Raw genomic sequence first — 19,498 nt, forward strand, 5'->3', positions numbered from 1 at the left:
TCGGACCGGAGAGGCCTGGATCGGAAGGGAACGTCGGCAATCACCACAAGTGAAGAAGAACTAATGCTCATTACCAAGGAGAATGAGTTATACCTTGTAGACGATGACACAACGTGGGTTGTTGATTCCGAAGAATTGTTCCATCTGACACCGGACCAGAAATGCTTCTCATCATACATAACTGGAGATCACGGGTGTGTCCGGATGGGGAATTAAGGTACATGCTGAATTGTCGGCATAGGAGATGTGTTGTTGACGACATTAACCAGATGCAAATTGCTTTTGAAAAAAGTCTGACACGTCCGGAGGTTCGGTTGAATCTGATATCAGTTGGTCGGCTAGATGATGAAGGCTACATGAGCAACATCCGGAACGGAGTCATGAAGTTCAACAACGAAAGCTTGATTGTGGCTCGAGCTTGGAAGATCAACACGTTATATCTGATGCATGCCCGAATATGCTAGGAAGAAGTGAACGTAGCATCCGACACTGCCTGTGAGATGTGGCACAAGAGACTGTGTCATATGAGCTAGAAGGGGATGAGAAGACTTGCCGAAGACAACCTCATTCCAGAGGTGAAAGACATGCAGCTTAGGAAGTGCACCAATTGCTTGGCCGGCAAACAAAACCGAACCTCCTTCCGAACAAGACCACTAATGAGATGGAATGCACCACTGGAGCTGGTGCATACCGATGTGTGTCAAGTGGACACGAAGTCACATGTTGGATCGTAGCACTTCGTGACATTCATAGATGACAACAACCGGAAGCTGTGGGTCTCACCACTGAAGACGAAGGATCAGGTGCTATCCGTCTTCAAGGAACTCCACGCGAGAGTGGAAAGAGAAACCGGTCAGAAGCTGAAAGCGGTTTGAGTAGATAATGGAGGAGAATACCGGGGGCAGTTCAAGGAGTACTGTCAGTCGAAGGGAATCTGGCTCAAATTCACCGTGTCAAAGATGCCGGAGTTGAACGGGTTGGCCAAACGAATAAACCAGACCGTGATGGAGAGAGTCCGGAGCATGTTGGCACATGCAAAGTTACCCAAGACATTTTGGGTTGAGGTGCTGATGACGGCGACCTATGTGATAAACAGATCACCCTCAGCACCCTTCGAAGGAGACTCACCGTAGAAAGTATGGACCGGTAAAGATGTATCTTACCGACATCTGAAGGTGTTCGGGTGTCTCGCCTGTGTGCATGTTGCAAAGGACAAGAGAGCAAAGCTGGATCCGAAGTCCAGGGCATCCATATTCCTTGGATACGGCGATGATGAGTTCGGTTACCAGGTGTGGGATCTGATCGACAAGAAGGTGTTCCGGAGTCGGGACATAGTCTTCATGGAAGACATGACCATTGCCGACTGGGAGTCGGAGAAGAAGTTAATGAACTCCGGATCATCCAATGAAAACCGGCTTGAGGACACAAGGACTTACCCGGTTGAAAACTGGATGTTAGCCGGTAACCAGATGACACTCGACGAACCGGCCGGATTCGGACAAGAAACCGAACCAACCGAAGAAGAAGAAGAAGACACCAAAACCAGACAAGATCCCGAATCGGATTCGCATGAGGAACAAACGAAGGAACCGGTAGTCAAAAACCAAGGACGGAGATATCCTCTCCGAGAGAGAAGAGCTCCCCGGAGATTTTTGGATGTAGAGCATGTGTTGCTAACCAATGAGGGGGAGCCGGAAAGCTTCGAAGAAGCAAAGAGAGACACCCACAGCCGCAAGTGGTTGAGTGCCATGCAGGATGAGATGGATTCCCTACATGAGAATCACACATATGAACTGACGGAATTGCCGAAAGGAAAGAGGTCACTGAGGAACAAGTGGGTGTACAAGCTGAAATCGGAAGATGCCGGAAACCCACCGAGATACAAAGCACGGATCGTGGTGAAGGGGTTCCAGCAGAAGAAAGGAGTGGACTTCGATGAGATCTTTGCCCCGGTAGTAAAGATGACATCCATCCGGACGGTATTGGGCATAACGGCAAGCATGGACCTCGAGGTAGAGCAACTGGACATCAAGACGGAATTCCTACATGGTGACCTTGAAGAAGAGATTCACATGCATCAACCGGAAGGATTTGAGAAGAAAGGGAAGGAGTACCTGGTGTGCCGGCTGAAGAAGAGCTTATACGGACTAAAGCAAGCTCCCCAACAATGGTACCGAGAGTTAGAATCCTTCATGACTGCGTGTTTGTGAAGAAATTTGACGGAGGAGATTTTCTGATACTCCTCCTATATGTGGATGAAATGTTGATTATCGGACGAGACCAAGGCAAGATTCGGATGCTGAAGAAGGCTCTGAACTAGACCTTCTCAATGAAAGACTTGGGTCCTGCAAGACAGATATTGGGAATGCACATCATCCAAGATCGGTCGAAGAAGTTGTTGTGGTTATCACATGAGAAGTACGTGACAAAGGTGCTTCATCAGTTCAACATGTCGGAGGCGAAATCGGTCGGATCGACACTTTCGGCAAATTGCAAGCTATCCAGAAAACAAAGCCTGAGGACAAAGGTGGAGAAGACGGATATGATGAAGATACCATATGCCTCTGCCATCGGAAGCTTGATGTACGCGATGGTATGGACCCATCGGATATCGGATATGCAGTCGGAGTGGTGAGCCGGTTCATGAGCAATCCCGGAAAAGAACAGTGGAATGCGTTCAAGTGGATACTCCGGTATCTGAAAGGCACCGTGAGTATGTGTCTCTTGTTCGGCTCCGGTGATCCCAAACTTGATGGATTCACGGATTCGGTTATGTCATCTAATGCGGATACCAGCAGGTCTACTTCAGGATACGTCATGACTTATGCAGGGGGAGCTATTTCGTGGTAGTCGAGGCTGCAGAAGACGGTTGCGCTGTCAACCACAGAGGCAGAGTACATGGCAGTTGTGGAAGCCGGCAAGGAGATAATCTAGATGAAGGACTTCATCGGAAAGCTAGGGATCCAACATGAGGAATATCGGCTCTACTACAATAGTCAAAGTGTCGTTCACCTTGCAAAGAACACAGCCTACCATTCCCAGACGAAACGTATCCAGCAGAGGTACCACTGGATCCAAGAGAGAGTAGAAGATCAAGAGTTCGTGTTGACGAAGATCCACATGGAGGGGAACGGGTCGAATATGTTGACCAAGGTGTTGACAACCAACAAGCTGGACGCATGCCGAAAGCAGATCAGGTTGGCGAGGCATCCCATGCCAGAGCGAAGGGGGAGATTGTTGGGAAATCGGTCCCTCCGGATGGGATCCGGTTATGAATGAAGAGGGCCCGGTGAGAACCGGAAGAGGAGACATATTTGTAAATATGTTTTGGGTAAGCCTATTGAGGCTATGTTTGTAAATAGCCCTAAGTTCGTATAAGTATAAATGTGACTTAGGGCAATCACTTTAGGGTGTGGTTGATATAATTGTTGTATAGAGATAGACAGAGATAGAGAGTGTGAGATATAGAGCGATATTCTGTTGTAACCGCCGCTCGGCAAAGAAACAGAGCTTGAGATCGTTGCCTCCGAGTCTCAGACTATACCTTTCTCATATAGTGATAGTTCAAAGTCTATGGGCTCCCATGGTTTTCCACATAAACATCATGTGTACCCTCTATTGTTCGTGTGTGTGTGTGTGTGTACGAGTATTCATCTCTATTCCCATTTTTGTGTTTGATCCTTAACCGAAGTGATCTAAGACTTGGTTGTGACCGAGGATTATTCCGCGCTATTCTTCTCAGTAATTACGATAAGAGAGAGAGAGAGGGATGGGGGGGGGGGGGAGGGAGAGAATGAGATACAAGAATAGCTAGAAGGCATAAGACTAGCGTTGGACCGAATTGGTTCTTAATAATGCCATGTGCCTCTATTTATAGTACTGTCAGGGGTACTCTTTAAGTTTCTAGAATGTTCTACTAGAGTAATTTGGATTATACATGAATTTCCCACAGTGAAATAATAAATGAAAATAATATCTTTTATATTACAAGGCATGGTTTAATGGTAAGGGTTTAACCCTCTTAACACAAGGTCATGGGTTCAATTCCATTTGGAGCCATATCATGACACTATCCCCCCATTTAAACGACGAGTGTTACGAGTCTTCTTTGATTGGAGGCCTGGTTTGTCTGGATATTGACGATGGAAAGTCTTCAAGAAGAGCTTGAGCATTCACCAAATTCGTCATTGGTTCCCAAGTATGCTCGCTTGGACTATATCCTAGCCAATCAACTAAATATAGAGCTTGTTGCAAACTGTTGAGATATCAAGCTCAACTTAGTTTAGTTAGTTAGTCAACACACGTAACTTAGTAGTTACCTAGATAGAATCTAGTTAGTGTGTGGACCTTAAAGCCTTTTGTACTTGAGTGGGATACAAGTGGGATACATTGTAGATCCTCCACTCACATGTTCATTTAATATAGGACTTACACAGTTGTACCTATATTCTACTCACACATGTGCACCTTTGTACATGAGATGTATATATACCTCATTGTGGGTATTTTTGTATTTGATCATTCTTTTTAATATAGTTGATCATCGCCCATCTTGTCTCGTTGTTTATAGTACTAACTTCCTCTCTCTCTTCCTCTCACACACACACACACACATATAACTTAATCTTCTGTTTAGCTTAATCACATAATTAGGTACTAATGAACTCGTAGTTAATTGCCTAATTCTTAACATGGTATCAAAGCATGTGGTTTAGAAAATCCAGTAAGCCCACCCGACTCCGTGATTGTGTGTTCAAGACGCTGGCGACAAAATCCGGTTATCAGCTACCGTAGTGCCGCTACGTAGTACGTGTACATGACCGAAGGAAGAAAAACGAAAAAGGAAGACACTACATCAACATGAACACACAAATGGGTAGCTCGCTTCCTAGTGAAAAGCTAGACCGGAGCAATTATTCATCTTGGGAGTACAAGATGAACCAATACCTTGTCGGCCAAGGGTATTGGAGCTACATCACCGGTGCACTCGAAAACAAACCCGACATCACAAACACAAACTACCCAACATGGGAGCAAGGAGAAAGACGTGTAATGTATTGCTTGGCAACATGTGTCCACGACCACATGATTAGCCACATTCGAGATGCCAAGACGCCTAAAGAGGCGTGGGAGAACTTAAAGAAATTTTTCGCCGCCAACACGACTGCCCGAAAGCTTCAACTCTGACAAGAGTTGAACAACATTAGGCAAAAAGATATGTTTGTGTCGGACTACACCGCCAAAATCAAGAGCATTTGCGACTTGCTTGGCTCCATCAACATAAATGTCGACAAAGACGAGATGGTTCAAGTATGCTTGGGTGGCCTCGCACAACGATTTGACTCGTTGAGAACGGAAATCTTGGCGAGAGAAAACCCTCCTTCGTTCTTCGACATCCAATGTTATTGGTCGAAGAGAACCATGTCTGAACCAAGACCAAGATGTCGAAAGGACATATGTTCTTCTCGAATTCGGATGGTGGCCGAGGACGAGGTCGAGGCAGTAGAAGAGGTCGATTTGACCCATCACACGAAGGGAACTCAAACCTTTGACAACAAGACGGAAGCCATCGACGAACCTTCGGAAGAAGGGGGAGCTTCCATGCCGAACAAGGTCGGCAAACGTGGCCCACTCACTACTTGCAACTATTGCGGCAAAATCGGCCACTGCAAAGAGGAGTGCCGAAAAAAGATAAGTAAGTTGGCTTCGACAAGCCGACAACTCACAAATTATGCCACTAACTCCGAATACAACAACTATGGTGGGCTATTCGTAATGAGACATAGAGCGAACTCTATGTCGGTCTCCGACTCATAAGCACCTCCAACTCGGAAGACATGTGGTTCGTCGATTCCGGTGCCTCACATCTTATGACGTCACACCAAGGGTGGTTTCGTGATTTACAAACGCCGGATCGATCTGGCTTCATAGAGACGGGAGACGACACCAACATCCCATTTGACACATCGGCAATGTACCATTCGGGAAAGAAGGCGAGCAAACTTGCATCAAGAATGTCTTGTACGTACCCACAATAACAAAGAATTTGGTCTCGGTAGGCCAAATCGTGGAGCAAGGCATGCAAGTCCGCTTCAACAACGAAGGTTGTTTCATCGAGAAAGATGGTCGACTCATAGCAAAGGGACGGAGAGACGGTCGCATGTTCCTTGATTCGAACGAGGTGAAATCGGCCATGTATGCCAAAGGTCTCAAAACCGAGACGAGCATCGAGTTGTGGCACAAGAGAATCAGCCACATCAATCTCCAATGGCTCCGAGCTATGCAAACAAAGGTAGTCGTCATCGGACTTCCGACATTCGAATCGAAAAGAGTCGATGAGTGTGCGAAGCATGTCAATTCGGCAAACAACATCGACTCCCATTCCCAAAGGAGAGCTACACAAGCATATGCCTCCTCAACGTCATACACTCGGATGTATGGGGATGGTCCCAAACGCCGACTATCAACGGATGTTGATACTACGTCACCTTCATCAACGACAACTCATGCTACACGTCGATCTTCCCAATGAAGAAGAAGAGCGAAGTGTTCTCCCACTTCCAAAAGCTCAAGGGGCAAGTCGAAAAAGAAACAGGTCGGTACATTCAATGCCTACAATCAAATGTAGGCAAGGAGTACTTCTCCGATGAATTCATCTCCTACCTCCAATGTGAAGGCATTCGGAGAGAATTCTCGTGCCGACACACACCCCAACTCCATTGATAATCCAGTTTGTCACACGGTCGAATAGTCTTGATGTGTCGTCGTAATAGCCATACTCGATCTCCAATATCAAAAGAGAATGGAAGCCGATGACGATCCGCATAGTCCTTCTATGTTTGTTGGGCATGATGTAGATGGATAGATAGTTCTGCCTAAATTTGTCGTAGCTGCTCCAAATGATCCTCTACACTAGGATTTGTGGGTAACTCAAGAGTTTCTAACACATGCTGGCAAGGATGATAGCCGGTATAAGCGTAGAATGGTGTAACCCTAGTAGAGGAGTCAAATTCAGCAAATTGTAGAATATCTACCCAATAATCTTGTTGATAGCTTAGGAAACATCAAAGATATTATTCCATCGTTTGATTGGTGCGTTCTGCTTGTCCATCTGTTTGGGGATGATAGCCAGAGGAGAGATTGCAAGTGACCTTGAGCATTTTGAAGGATGATGTCTAGACATCTTCACTCTGCAACATGTATCACATGTCCGAACATAGTCTTCGACAAATTTTCGCATATGGGGCCACCAAAATTATCATTTTATTAGTTAACTTTCTTAGCCAACTATGACTTTGAAATTGTCTTTTGACCAACGGCCAAAACATGAAGGTTGATGCTCTTTCACGGCGCTCAAATTTTGAGTTGCACACAAGGGATGATGCCTATGCTCAACAATCCCAATGTTTGTTAAAACCAAATCAATTCTAGCTCTTCGCAACATGCATGCAACATGGCGACTCTTTACTTGAGGAGATAGCCAATGCACTTCCCACTGACAAATTCACCAATGCAATTAAGGTCTTACTGATCCATCTAAACCAAAAAACAAGGAAGACCTTGATCGCTTCAGATTTGATGGGGACTGCTTTACCGAGACCATCTCTTATATGTTTCGGAAAGCCGGTCTCGAACTCGAGTTCTCCAAAAGTGTCATGACGACCCATTGGTTGGCCATTTTGGAGTTACAAAGACAATGGAATTAATCTCGCGATGATATTGGTGGCCTCAACCGTGGAAGTTCTTTAAGGAATTCATCAACACATGCGATACTTGTGCTCGATCCAAAGTTGTCCACCACAGGCCATACGGTTTGCTCCAACCACTTCCTATTCCCAACCGGCCTTCGGCATCTATTTCCATGGATTTCATCATTGACTTGCCTCTAGTCCATGGATATGACGCATTGCTTGTCATGGTAGATCGGTTCACAAAAATGGCTCATTTTGCCCCCTGTGCAAAGACTATTTCAGTAGAAGCAACAACCGATCTATTTTTAAAGAATGTGGTGCGGCTTCATGGGGTATTGGACGATGTCAACTCAGATCGTGAACCCCAATTTGTCTCTCTTTTTTTACGACAACTCCTTCAGACACTAGGCACAATAGTGAATATGTCAGTCTCGTCTTATCATCCTCAAACCGATGGGCAAACTGAGCGGGTGAACCAAATTCTTGAGCAATACCTTTGATGCTCACTTAGCTACCAGCAAGATGATTGGATTGAACTCCCACCCCTAGCAGAGTTCACATATAATAATACGCTAGATGGTTCAATTGGGGTCACCCCATTTTTCGCCAACTATGGTTTCCATCCTCACTTCAATATCTCCATCCTTGGTAACTCTGTCAACCCTGCAACAGAAGCACATGCTCGTATTTTAGTAGACATTTGTCAAGACCTCTCCCTCGAGCTCATCCTTGCAAGGGACCATTACAAAGCGCACATTGATACATCGCTCAACCACACCCACCTTTGCAGTTGGTGATCAAGCCTAGCTCTTACGTCACCATGTTGACACTACTCGATCTTGCGGAAAGTTGGACTACAAGAAGTAGGGCCCTTTCCGCATCATTGAGCATATCATCCCCATCACTTTTCGGTCATCATCCATCCATTATTCCTGGAAGACACTCTCCACCTCCACCTCCAATTGAGCTTTCCACAGGTGAGGAGTATGAGGTTGACAAGATTCTAGACTCTCATTGGCATCAACGACAACTTCAATACCTGATCCTATGGAAAGGGTATCCCATTTCCAAGGCAACTTGGGAACTAGCCCAACACTTGGAGAATGCATCGGATGTTGTTCATGCATTTCATCACCAATATCCACAAAAATTGGGGAGAGGGCATAAGAGGCGACCTTAGCGGGAGGATAGTGCATAGACATGACAACAATCATGTCATGATTCGAACTCTTGATTTATTGTATTATAATTTATATGTTTTAGCCAACACATCCAATGCATGGTCATGTTACCTTAGATCATTAGTAGATTATCTATTCTACATGCTAGGATATTTTAGAAGCTTCCAGAACACTCCAGAAGCTTGTGCATGAAAATGAGTCTCTAGATGGAGCTACATTTAGAGCCCACAAACATGTATAAATACAGGGGTTCACCTTGACCCTAGTCAAGGTGAACAACGCCAGTTACGGAATCCAATATTTTGCTTATCTATCTCTTGCTTCCTTGCCTCTCTCTCTCTCTCTCTCTCTCTCTCTCTCTCTCTCTCTCTCTCTCTCTCTAAACGCAAGGTATATTTTGAAGCCTTGAATCAAGTGAAAGGTACATTCTCTCTCCCTCCCTCTTTATCTCTCTCTTCCCGTAGGGTTTGTCCCTACAATGGCAAACACTCGTAAAGCCGCCGCAAAGTTCGGGGGTCTGATTGATAATGAGCCGAGATCACCAACAAATCTCGACTCCAATGCAATGGACAAAATGCTTATGAGTCATTTGATTTCTCTTCAAGAAACCATAAACAAGCAAGGTGAAGAGATTAGGACGTTAATGAAAGAGAATGCTAAGCTCCAAATTATTGACATTGAGAATGAAGGTCTTAAGCAAGTGGATCATACTCGAAAATAGTTGGGTATACCTCAAAGGTATGCAATGCTTTGTGAATGAAGATCGTACTATCTCACAAAAAAATGCTCATCGTAAAGCATATGAAGAACGATTGAAAAATAAGGTTAAGGATGTGCATGAAGATGGAAATGTAGGCAAATAGGGACACATGACCTATGAGACTAACCCATGCCTTCTACAACTATGCTTTTGGAATTGCAATGGATACCCATGGAATGCGGGATTTGGCATATAGGAGTTCACCAAATATCACTCTTCTTGTTGAAACATGCGAGTATGATAGTCAACGGATTCAAGGTTTAGGAAACTATAATGTACACTCTTTGATATGGAAGAAAAATCCAAGACAAAGAAGAGGCCAAGGAGGGTTGGCATGTTTGATTAAGAAGGAATAGAGAAATATGTGTCAATCGTAAAAAATGATGAACATAAATGCTACATATGGCTCAAAATAGAATGTTCACCCAACTATTTGCCCACTTTTGTAGTTGGATGTTACATTCCTCATCAAGATTCTAACTTTTATGCTTGTTTGGATAAAGATCAACCTTTTGCCAATCTAGAAGATGATATTGCTTATTTCAAATCCAAAGGGGAAGTTATTGTCTTTGGTGAAATGAATGCTCGTACAAGAAGTTTCCAACTTGATTCACAAGAATCTTTCATGCCACATATCTGAAGGATGCAAGAGGATATGCAAATGTATAGCCACTCTTCTAGCGATGAAAACGATCCGGACCAATTTGGGAAGTTACTCCTACAAATGTGCAATAGTACCGGATTGCTTATTGTAAATGGTATTTCCTTATGGCCCAACACTAATGGTTTTACATGTAGAAAACACAACGAAAATAGTGTGATTGACTATGTGCTACTTTTCGAAGGTATTTTGGACTGTATACATAAATTCTCACTTGGTGAATGGACACCGGAATCCGATCATATGCCTTTATGTATTGATCTCAAATGTATGCATAGGTTTGATTGTGAGAAGGCTATTGAAGATAATTAACAACCACACTTGAGCATGAACCTTAAGCGAGCGCCCATGTATTCCAAGATGGTTGAGGATATGTTACAAGTGACAAAGATACAACACGGTGCCACACTAGAATGCAAATGGGGAGCTTTCAAGAAAGTCATTCTCTCCCATACAAACAAATGTTTTTCGACCAACTGCACATCTTGGAAATGCACCAAGAAACTTAGGAAAAATGGTTTGATAAAGAATGTCGTGAAGCTCAAAAGTGCCTTATGGTTTGGATGTAGTTAAGGATAAAGAGAAATACCGAAAGCATTTGCATGAGTATAAAAGGCTTATTCAAAGAAAGAGAAGAATATGGGAAGTTACTCAACAATTTATCCAAATGCAAGAGAAAGCACATGCATGTGCTAAATTTTGGGGAAATCTAAAGGGGAAACATGTTGAGAGCTATGGTGACTTAACTCTTCACAACTTGTCTATGCATTGTAAGAATTTTCAATGTATAAAGGCTAAAATGCTCAAATGGACGGGAAAGGAAGCACATGTATGGATAAGCGATATGTTTAATGATGCTTTGCAACATGGTATGTTGTACGATTGGACTACAAATTGGATCAAACCTTTACATAAAGTTGGAGATGTAAATAATGTAAACAACTATCGAACCATCATGTTTGGCTCATTAATGGCAAAACTATTTGGATGTATAATGGAATCAAAGATAAGTGTATGGGTTGTAAAAAATGGTAAGAGAGCTTATGGACAAGTACCATTGATCACCTTGTCACCCTTCGAGTATTAATGGAGGAAAGTCACCTTAGAGGTAAAGGTTTATATTGTTGCTTTGTAGACTTCAAGAAAGCTTTTGATATGGTACCTCGTGAGCATCTTTGGAGGTGAATGGAAGAACTTGAGGTGTCAAGTGAATATATGCTTGCAATTTCCCGAATTTATGAGAAGGTTATATGTTGTGTGCGTATGAGAGATAAACTTTCATATTTTTTCAAAAGCACTATTAGTGTTAAGCAAGGATGCCCACTCTCACCAACACTATTTGGTCTATGCATTGATGAATTGGAAGAAATGTGTCACAATACAATGACATAAAATTTATAGTTGGTGAGGATTGAACTTACAACCTCACATGAACAATACATCATGCTCAACCATCTTCATATGAGCATTGTATAAGATATATTTGATCTACATATCATTGTATAAGATGTACATGATCTAGGTATACTCTCTAGACATCAACAAAGTTCTAGAAAGTTCCAAGGTTCTAGAAGGTTCTAGAATATTCTTCAAAATATTCTAATGCATGTACTTCAACTTACAGTATAAATACTTGTAACCTTCTTGGTCCCTTTCAAGGGATTCAACACCAGTCACTAACACATCAATCTAGTATTCTTGTTTAGCCCCATCTTCTCTCCTTGATTTACATCTCTATCTTTATGCTCTTGTATTGTTCCTAACGTCTTAAGTTCCTCATCTCGTTGCTCCCAACTTCCCGAGTTTCTAGCCTCATCACGTTGAGTTCCACGTTCGTAACCTTATCGGTCGTAGCCTCGTCATTCGTGCTCCATCGTAGTGGTGTGTCCGTCACAAAATGGTTACCAAGTTTGCAAAGGAAGAATGTGTTGAAGAAGTTGGCATTGGGAATGTTGTGATTATGCTTTTGCTATATGCAAATTGTAAACGATTACTTGCGGAAGCATTAGAAAAACAGAGAAATTAGGGAATACACAAAGTACCCGGGAGAGACAGAGAGTGCAAAACGTAAAAGCTATATTCAAAAACGATATATGCCTCTGTCATTTACAATTGTGCTCAATAGCACTATTTATACAAGTCCTCATGGGACTGACAGAAGTACCACGTACTTCAATGCTCACAGAGCTTCTGACACTTACTACAAGACTATAATTGCCTAGTAGTCTAAACTAATACTAGGCTTCCGGTTACCGATTGGACCCGGCTAACCGGCTCCCCAGCTCACCGGCTTTTTTGCTTGCTGGCTTACCGATCCGTCTCGCTTGCCGGCTAGGGCTTATTCAGCCGATCCGGCTCCATTTGAGCTTGCCGCTTCAACACTCCCCCTCAAGCTCAACTTGAGGTTGGATCCTAGTGTCAGTCTCTATGGCATTCGGTTCTTCCAACCGATTTCTCCTGGCGTCGCTCCGCCTTGCTCGCGCTCCTCATCCGGTCCGGTTTTGTTTGTCGCGACCCCTCTTGTTCTGCGCGCCTCGACCTTCTCGATCGGTATGTCTGGTCAATAGGCCCCTCTCAGCTCCTTCGCTGCTATGACTTCGGTGCTTATCGATCCATCGGTTCCTCCGCGATGGCATCGACTTCCGCTGCATCCGTGTCTGTTTGGCCTTGAATTGATCCGGTTCTTCCGAATCTATCTTTTGAACCGAATCGACTATCTCCGATTCGTTCCAGCTCTTGTCTGAATTGGTTGCTCCCGATTCATCTTCTAGTTCCAAGCCCTTCACCACATCGGACCGTGTCCGGGTCTTGGCCTTCTTCCTTCGGTCGGCTCTGTCCTTCTTGACTCTGCCGCCTTCTGTTCTTCCCTCACCAGCGCAATCGACAGTCTCTTTGCCTTTGCCCGTTCCGGTGTCTTTGCTCGTTCTCCCCCTCAAGTGTGGCACGTCGAGATGCTGAACACCAAGCATTTCGGTGAAGTGCTGCAACTTGTCCGATCTGAGCGGCTTGGTGAAGATGTCAGCTACTTGCCGATCCGTGTGAACATATTGTAGTTCAACTTCACCGCTCAGGACCCGCTCACGCATAAAGTGATAATGCACTTCTATGTGCTTCGTGCGAGCATGGAACACAGGGTTCTTGGCGAGTTGCATGCTGCTTATGTTGTCGCAGTAGACCAGAATCGGGGTCGGCACCTCGATCCGTAAGTCTTGCAGTTGTCGCCGAAGCCAGATGGCTTCACATGTGGCAATGGTAGCGCCCTGATACTCAGCCTCAGTGCTCGACAGAGCAACCGTTGGCTGCTTTTTGCTGCTCCATGCAACAGTCGTGCTACCTAAGGAAAACATGTAACCGGAGGTTGATCGGCGATCTGATGCATCGCCAGCCCAGTCGGCATCTGTATAAACGACCAGCTCTTCGGTTATACTTCGCCGGTATAACAGTCCCCGGTCCTTCGTGCCGTTGACATACCGCAATATCCTTTGCGCGCACTGAAGATGCTCCACCGTCGGCTTCTGCATGAACTGACTTATCATTCCGATCGGATAGCTGATGTCGGGTCGTGTGATAGTCAAGTAAATAAGGCTTCTGACAATCTGTCAGAACCATTGCTCGTTGCAGGCCGGTCTGGAGTTGGGACGGAGCTTCTGGTTCCGGTCCAAGGGTGTGGAGACAGGTCGGCATTCTGTCATGCCGAACTTGTATAGCATATTCAAGACGTAATGTCGTTGTGAGAGCATTATGCCGTCCGGGGTTCGGATCACCTCGATCCCTAGAAAATAATGAAGGTCCCCCAGATCCTTCATCTCAAATGCGTCCGACAACTGGGACTTGACGTAGTTGATTTGTGGAACTCCTAGTCCGGTGATGACTAGATCATCAACATACAGCAATATCCCTTCGCCACTAACCAAGCTTTATACCGTTTAACAGAACCGTCGGCGTTGTACTTTACCTTGTATATCCACTTGCATCCGATCGGTTTACAGTGACGAGGAGGGTCAACCAGGTCCCATGTCTTGTTGACATCAATTGCCCGCATTTCTTCTTCCATAGCGGCACGCCAATTTGCGTCCTTGGCCGCTTCTGCGTAGCTCTCCGGCTCACGCACTTCCGCCACCTTAGTCATGTACGCATAGTGATGCGTCATGTACTCATTGTACCCGTACTGCTTGACGGGATCCTTCTAGCGGGTGGACCGACGTAACTCATTGTTATCCGGTTTGAAGCCCTTCTTGGCTGGTTCGGTCTTCGTTGCCGAAGATCCGCCTTTCTCCTTGCTGGAGTCGGACGCACACTGATCCGACTCATCGTTGCCAGTTTCGAATTTCGGCATCTTCTTCTTCCCCTTCTCTTTGCGCGTGAACCATCGCCTTGGTTCCTTGCGCGGGGAGTGCACGGCAGAGTCTCCACTACTCGCGGGTTCCTCATCGGAGTGGTCAGATTGACTCAGTCTCTCGTTTGGGCCGCTCAATCGGAACGATTCCGGACTCTCATCCTGAGTCCACACTCCATCATCCTCTACTTGGGCCGGTTCAGGCTCACTAGCCTCATCCACCGGCACCAGGTCGGATTCGGAAGTCGGAGCCGGTAAGGAGTACCACGATGCCGATTCATCGAACTCGACATCTCGACTAACTCGGACCTGCTTTGTCCGGGGGTTATAACACTTATAACCCTTCTGCTCTTGAGTATAGCCAATTAGGATGCATTTTTCCGATTTTGCATCCAGCTTCCTCCGCTTCTCTTCCGGTACATGCACATATGCAATGCTACCGAAGATCTTAAGGTGTCTCAAATTCGGCTTGCGCCCGAAATACAACTCGTGAGCTGACACCTTGTCACCGATCCGGTTCTGGATGTAGACAGTTGTTCAGACTGCCTCAGCCCAGTAGAATTTGGGCATGCTCTTCTCCTCTAGCATTGCCCTTGCCGCATCAATAAGCGACCGGTTCTTCCTTTCGGCAACACCGTTCTGTTGCGGTGTGTATCTGAAGCTGAACTCTCGCCGAATTTCCCTTTTGCTGCAGATAACTGTTGAGTTGGCTGGAAAAGTACTCTTTTCCGCCATCCGACTGCAGGCATTTGATCTTCCTCTCTGATTCCCGTTCCACCATGCTTTGGAGACTCCAGAAACACTCAAAGACTTCACTCTTCCGCTCAATGAGGTAGATCCATGTATGCAGCGTATAGTCGTCGATGAAGGAGACGAAATATAAACTCCCGTCAAGACTAACATTCTGTGCCGATCCCCACACATCCGAATGGATAAGGTTGAGCTTGTTACGGCTCCGGTTACGTTCGGTGGGGAATGGAAGCCGGTGTTGCTTCTTGAGTTGGCAGGCTTCACATACTTGGGCCTTCCGGCCGCTAAACTTCGGCAAACCGAAAACAACTTGTTTCGTTTGCAGGTCTTGAAGCCTCCGGTAATTGACGTGGCCTATCCGCTTGTGCCACAGGTCAATGTCCGATTCGACCTTCTGTCCTTTTGCAAACAGAGCAGTGCTGACGTCATTGGTGTCGAGGATAAACATCCTCCCGTCTCTGCGCCCTTGCACAATAATCTGGCCCTCTTCCTCGATGAAGCACCCGAGGTGCGTAAACTGCACCTGCATCCCTTGGTCGACGATCTGTCCGACCGACACCAGGTTCTTCGTGATTGTTGGAACGCGTAATACATTCATCAGCTTCCCCTTCTGTCCGATGTGGCTCAAAGGGACTTCTCCGACGTGCACAATTGGGTGAGTGTTGTCTCCGGTTTCGACTACTCCTGATTGATTCGGTTTCTCCAAAAAGGAGAACCACTCTTTGTGGTTCGTCATGTGGTTCGACTCACCGGAATCAACCTCCGATTTGGAAGTGGTCTTCTTCATCGAGTTCGCCTCGTGCTTCATCACCAAGGCTAGCTCGTTACCGTTCTTGGATCCTCCCGATCCCTTCGCGTAGTGCGACCTTTGCCGGCCATCCTTGTCGGCCTTGCCGGATCCGGATTTGTCCAAATTGGCGCATTTTCTCCAGCACTCACTATCTCTGTTGCCCTTTTTGCCACAGTACCAGCATTCCGTTGCAGTCTTCTCTTGCCATCTTCAGGTGCCGCCATGACTCCCCCTGCTCTCAGAGGGTCTGGAACTGATGTCAGCACGTTCTCTGTGCCTTTGTTCCTGGTCTTGTTGGCCGCCTCCATTGCGTGCCGACCCGCCTCGTCCACCACGCCCACGGGACCGATCCACTTCCATGTACAGCATCCGGCTGTCAATGGGTGCGCTAGTTGACGCACCAGCATGGTTCTCCTCTACAAGGAGCATCGACTATAAGTCGAAAAATGATGGTGTATTCTCCCTTGTACACACCGTCGTTCTGAACGTTCTGAACTTCGACACCAGGCCCCCAAGACAGACCTGTACCATCTCGTCTTCCTCTACAATAACGTTGATAGAGGCAAGCGAGTCACAGATCTCTTTGATCCGGGCCGTGTAATCCACCACCGACATGTCCTTCTGTCGGACATTGCTCAACTCCTGTCGGAGTTGCAGCTTCCGGGATGTTGTGCTCGCGGCGAACACCTTCTTTAGGTTCCCCCAAGACTCCTTCAGCGTCTTGGCGTCTCGGATGTGGCTCAGTAGCTGGTCTCCGACACTGGACGCGAAGCAGTACATCACTCTGCTTGCCGATTGTTCCCACATTGGGAAGTCCTTATGTGCCGCATCAGGTGCTGTTTCGTTGGCTCCTTCGACGAAACTCCAGTAGCCATGCCCAAGCAAGTACTGGTGCATCTTATACAACCAAGATGCATAGTTGGATTTGTCGAGTTTCTCCATAGGGAGCAAGCTAGTCATCCCTCTATCCATCACTTCTCTGTCTATTGTTTTACGACCTGTTAGGGTTTGCTGTCAAGCGTTTGTCGGTTGTAGAGGAGGTTCTCAACCCTCGCGCTCTGATACCATGTAAACGATTACTTGCGGAAGCGTTAGAAAAACAGAGAAATTAGGGAATACACAGAGTACCCGAGAGAGACAGAGAGAGTAGAACGTAAAAGCTATATTCAAAAACGATATATGCCTCTGTCATTTACAATTGTGCTCAGTAGCACTATTTATACAAGTCCTCATGGGATTGACAGAAGTACCACGTACTTCAATGCTCACACGAGCTTCTGACACTTACTACGAGACTATAATTGCCTAGTAGTCTAAACTAATATTAGGCTTCTAGTGTCGCATTACTACGCGCGTGCGTGGAGAAACGAGGCGGGACCACCGGGGTCTTGAACCAAAGAGCAGGTGATAGAAGGGGAAAGAGAAAGAGAGAGACGCTCGGTTACGTATGAGCAAAGAAACACAGGGACACGGCCCTGTCAACACAGAAGACACGAATGAACACAAAGACAGAGAGACACGAATGTTTGTATATTAATGAATGACAAATAAACAACAGAGCACGCGAGCGGTTACAACCGAACAGGCCGGTGAACAGATGTCGATGCCTGCTCTTCTGCGCACGAAAGGGGATAGGATGGAGGTGCTGCCAGAAGCACACGGGCATTCCTCGAAGCAGCGCGAGCCTCCCGAAAACCTACAGAGAAGAGCAATGGAGAACGAACAGAGGAGAAGCGTTCGGTTACCGTCCGACAGCACTTCGTCCTCCTCAATAAATAGTGCCCCCCTTCTCCCCGCGTCTCCCTCTCTTTTATAGCTTCAAGAAGGGAGTCGTTTCCCTCATTAACTTCCTACCTACCGAATCTAACTACCTAGGATATACCTTTGTACCTAATTCTCTATTATATACATTAAAGGGTGTGCACGCGTGAAGAGCCGGTTCACACGCGCTATGCACTGATTACGCTAAGGGATGGTTTTCTTCACGACATCCGCCCCCACCTTACTGCGCATCCACCGGTATGCGCCAAAATTGGGTTCTGGTTGGAGAAAACCGGTCCGGGTTCCGGTTCCTCATCCATCGGTTCGTCCTCCGTTTCGGACTGTTCGTCGTCGCTATCCGGGCCTCTTAGATCCGGTTCGCCGTCGTGGCGCTTCTTGAACGCTTTGATCCGCTTCCCTGTTACCGGTATCGCCATCCTCGTACCGTTGAGTTCCGCCAGATGATACGTCCCGTTGTCGTTGGCGCTCGTTACCACGTAAGGCCCGAACCACCACTTTGCAAACTTCCGTGTTGCCCGGTGCTGGTTGTCGAGGCTGTTGTCGTAGACTAGCACCCAGTCGCCTTCCTCGATTTTCTTTGGTTGGAGCCGGTACGTTCGGTCGAACCGGGCTTTGTTCCTCATCCTCGCCGTCCGAAGTCTCTCCGCCGCTCGTTCCACGTCCTCTGGCCTCCGCTCGAGCTGCCGTATATGCGCCCCTAGCAGTTCTTCCCGGCTCATCTCGTCTCTCTAGTCCACTGTCGCCCAAGAGGAGATCGTCCGTTCCATCGGCATGATCGGCTTCTGTCCGAACATGAGCTCTGACGGCATGAACCCGGTTACCGAACTGTGCGTTGTCCGGTCCGCCCACAAGGCATAAGGTAACAGTCATGGCCAGTTCCCGACCTGGCCTCCGCACGCCCGGACTAGCGCTTTGATGATCGGTCCGTGTCCACGCTCCACCTTCCCGTTCGCCTCCGGATTGTACGTTGTGGTGAGCAAGAGCTTGACCCCTAACCGGTCGAACAGCTCGTCAGCCTCTTCGGCGTCCAACTCCCCGCGGTCAGCCACGATCTTCCCGACGCACCCGTACCGGCATATCACGTCCTCGATCAAGAACCGACACACGGCCGCGGTCGTTTTGTTCTGCAGGGCTCGGCCTTCCACCTGGTTCGTCAGGTCCTCCCGGGCCAGCACCAGATATCGCATCTGCCCTACGCTCATCGGCATCGTCACCAAATCTACCATCCATTTGAAGTGGATGGACAGAGGGTATGTAGGGTGAAGCTCGTCCTGATGTCGAACTATGGAGTGTATCTGACAGCTCTCACAAGTTGTCACGAACCGATGCACGTCCCGGTACAGTCCCGGCCACCAGTACTTCCCCTTTAGTTTCTCGAACATGGCCCACGTCCCACGGTGTCCAGCCCAGGGGCTGTCGTGGTAGGCCTTCAGCAACTCCTCCTGTTCCTCCTCCATCCCCACTACTCGGAGCAGGATGTCGTTTCTCTTCTTCGGGTGCTTCCACAAGTATCCGTCCCGAAGAAAGAATTGGTATGCTTTCTTCCG

This window comes from Azolla caroliniana, unplaced genomic scaffold, assembly GCF_043228905.1.
Source record: "Azolla caroliniana isolate FFs.n. ecotype wild unplaced genomic scaffold, voAzoCaro1.0.p SCAF_16, whole genome shotgun sequence".
NCBI lineage: Eukaryota > Viridiplantae > Streptophyta > Polypodiopsida > Salviniales > Salviniaceae > Azolla > Azolla caroliniana.